We start from the raw sequence: 4,166 nt of genomic DNA on the forward strand, positions 1-4,166 counted from the left end.
CACCTCTGCGCCATTCCTGCTTCCTAATCACAACACTCTTCTGTCCGACTCAAGTGTATTAAGGCTTGACCAGCCTAATTATTATGCATATTTTTATTTGAAGGGAAGGCATTTGTCCCGGACCTATGAAACTTGGCAGGCAGTTAGTTATCGATCTTGTTATAACTTTTCCAAAATATGCCGTACCACATTCTTGTCACGTGACCCGAAATCAACTTATAACAGTTATATTTTTTACTCAAAAATGGGGAACATTCAGCTACATTATATCAATCTTGTTTCTTGATTATTCGATGACCCCTTCTAAGGGCTTTGTCATGCCGCCTTTTAATCATGTCCACATGTTAAGAGCAATGAACAATTGAGGAAAATAGGTCACGTGACATGATAAGCATCCAAATATCTTAAAGGGTAAATACGGAGTACCACATTAAAAGGCGACATTCGATAGGCACAGTTGTACTAAACGTGTTAATGCCAAACGTTTTCAAAATTTTGAAGTATAAATGTTCCCCATTTTTGAATAAAGGATATAAACGTTATAAGTTGTTTTAGGGTCACGTGACCAAAATGCGATACAAAATATTTTGGCGAATCAATAACAGTACCGATAAAAAACTTTCTGCTAAGCTTCATAGACATTGGACAAACGCTTTACTTCAAATAAAAATATGAATAATAATTAGATTGGTCAAGCCTTAATACACTTGAGGAATTTAAAATTACCCACAAACGAGTAGTTCAAGTACTAATAGTAAACCGTTTTTATGCATCTTAGGGTCTCTCATATCGTCAAAAATACTCGCCCTAGACACGCTGGTTGAATGAAACAGGGACAAAGCCAATTATCTCCTGGACTCAAATAGAGCGAAGTTAATCTAATGTCAGCACCGTGTACTTTTTATAGTAATATTACTCCTAACAGTAAATATTTTTTTACACCTTAAGTGAATTAAGCGATAAGTAACAAATTGATTTAAGTTTCTTACTCAGCTATGCGGGTTTTCCGCCCGAATAGAACAAAGGTATTTCCTTTTGACATGAATAATTTCCGGAATTTTCAGTTAGCGTTTGGTTTTTAATTGCTTTAGTGTGCTTACATCAAAAAAGGCCTTCGACACTATTGATCACAATATTCTCTTACGGAAGCTCGGTATATATGGTGTTGATACAATCAGTATTAAGTGGTTTGAATCTGATCTTTTTCGCCGAAGTCAGAGATGTAGTCTAGCTGGCCAGTTGTCTATTGCTGCACCGGTTTCTTGTGGTATCCCACAGGGTAGCAACCTAGGACCACTCTTATTCCTAGTTTACATGAACGATCTGCCAAATTGCTTTAGGTTGACCTCCCCAAGGATGTTTGCTGATGATACTAACATAACCTTTGCTGCCAGCTCATTGACTGATCTTTAGAACGGTTTAAATTCAGAGTTCAGCAGTCTTAATATATGGCTCATTTCCAACAAACTGAGCTTGAATGTTGCGAAGACCGAATTTATGGTTATTGGGTCAAACCAACGTTTAAATTCATTATCAGACAATCAAGGAAACGTTGAAATTGATGCTAAATTAATCACTAAAGTCAAAGAAGCTAACTGACGAGGCGTGATAATTGACGAACACCTCTCACGGTCTAATCATATAGGTGATCTTAGCAAGAAGATATCTTCAGACATAGGCGCCCTTAAAATAAGACCATACATCTCAAAGCGCACTGCCCTCCAAATCTATCAAGCGTTGATCTTACCCCACTTTGATTATTGTAGATCCGTTAGGGGCGATTGCAACTTAACCAAACTTTGCCTGGAAAATATATTTTAGTGTTTAACTTATTTTTGTTAAATTTTTTCGTTCAACTTTCGCTTTTATAAAATGTTTCAGTTGTCTGTAAATAAGTTATATGCTGTTAGAAAGCTAATTTTCTTAGCTTTAAAATGATGTATTTTTTCCCCTAACTTTAAATCAGTATTTTTTTAGAAAAAAAAAAAAACACTTTTTGGCGATGGCTGATTTACCGCGGTTTTCTTGCGGTTGGGAAAGTAGGGAAACGAGTTAATTAAGCTACCTTACATCGGCCATTTTTTTGTGGTAACTCAGAAAAAGATCCGTCACTTTATCAAGCGCTATTGCAATGATTTAGACATCAAACGAGTTTTTTCCTCCTTTAAGATAGGCAACTTGCTTGGTGTGAAAGACTCTATCCCTGGCGGGCTTCGTTCACGTGTGGTTTATAAGTTTGCATGTGCGGGCTGTAATGCCTGTTATGTCGGCGAAACAACCCGTCATTTTTACACACGCGTGCGTGAGCACTTAGTCAGTGATAGGGCCTCTCACATTTTCACACACCTACAGAATTCCAAACAATGTCGCGCCCTGTCTTCAGGTGACTGTTTCCATATTTTAGATCACGCCTCTACGACTTTTCAACTCAAGATAAAAGAGGCTTTTCATATTCAAAGAGAACAACCTTCTCTTACTCAACAACTGCATCACGTAAATCTAAATGCCGGGACACACTAGGCGATAAGTCGCTGCGACACGTCGCGGGGACAAGTCACTGCAACAATTCTTCTTGTGTGACACCCTTAATTTTATGAAAAGCATTATCGCTGCTGCAGAATTTTGTCGCCGCGATCAGTCGCACGAATTCAAAGTGGTTTGAATTCGTGCGACTAATCGCAGCGACAAAATGAACAGGTGTCGTATCGCAGCGACTCGTTTTGCAAGTAGTACACACGGAGCAACTTGTCGCAGAGACCTGTCGCTGCGACTTGTACCCTAGTGTGCCCCGGCCTTAAAACTATCCTTTTAATTTCTCACATTGTCACGTTTACATTCCGTTGTTACTGGCATTATTAGCACTTTTTCCGACTTATAAATTCAACTTAACGCTTTGTACATTAATCAACTAAAGATGACAGAAGTTTCTGTCGAAACATGTCTTCTAATTTCAAATGTTTTGTCGTTTTCTTTAAATTTCTGACTTGCCTGCTGATATCAAGAGTTGCTTTGAGAAGGAGAAAGGAATTTTTCCACAGAATCTAAACAACGTTGTTGAGAAGAAAGACCAATAGGTTTACTAGGTTCATATAACTGCATGTGCGCACGCTCTAATTCTTCACGTGTAAAAACGTCGGCATCGTTAGAATGTAGAATAGACGAGAGAATATTACGTTCAAAGCGCTCACGCTCAAGTTTAAATAAATAACGAGTAGGCCTTTCTCCCTTTTCAAGCCACTTAGCTCTGGAGCGACCTTAGAGCCGTCCAACTCCTTGCAGGTGAGGGAATTCAGTTCACTTTTGAGCTCGGAAATTTCAGAGCTAACCGACTAATCACCAGATGTTAGTTTAAGCTTAAGATAAGTGATGCGATTAATCAAAAGAAAGGGCTCGTGCGAGAGTTTCCTGCGATTATTCTTAGAAAAAGATATAATTTGTGAACGGATAGAATGCTTACAGAAACCTCACCATGACTTGACTGCAGCTGAAGGAAAGTATTTCAGACAACCAGAAAGATCATCAATACAGGTTGCACTATATTCACAAAACGCACTACCATTCAAAAGCGAATTATTGAATTTCCAATTAAACAAAAATCATGATCGGAAAAAGGGTAAGGTCTATTTCGCAGGAAGAAACCGAAGACATAAATCTCTAAGAAACTAAAAACTTATTAACCCTGGAATCGATAGAAATATCAGAATTAAACCAGATGCACTGTCTCAGCCTAAGGATGTAACTTACACCAGGCATCTGACAAAGACAAGGTCGAACGACAAAAAGAAAGATATTTAGCAGGAACAAAGTTCCCACCAAATTTGTCAAGTTGGTGATCATAGCGATTGTAATCACCAGCAATGACAGCGGCGTCAGAAGGCAAAAAATATTCGTGCAAATTATCGAAAAACACTTTCCTTCAGTCAAATTAGTAGGCTGCGCCTCGGGGGAAAAAATTAACTGTTTCCCTAGGGACCAGTCATTAACTGTTTATTGTTGCCCGAGAAATCAAAGTGTGTTGTTCTCAAAGCACACGGTTGAATTTAATACCGTGCAAAATTGAGATAATTTGCGAGGAACAGTGATTTAACCAGAAAATATATTTTTTAGCTACGTGTACGTTTTTCACGACCTCCTAATTGGAAACAAAAAGAAGAGACGGCACTAAC

This window comes from Montipora capricornis, chromosome 13 (assembly GCF_036669925.1).
Source record: "Montipora capricornis isolate CH-2021 chromosome 13, ASM3666992v2, whole genome shotgun sequence".
NCBI lineage: Eukaryota > Metazoa > Cnidaria > Anthozoa > Scleractinia > Acroporidae > Montipora > Montipora capricornis.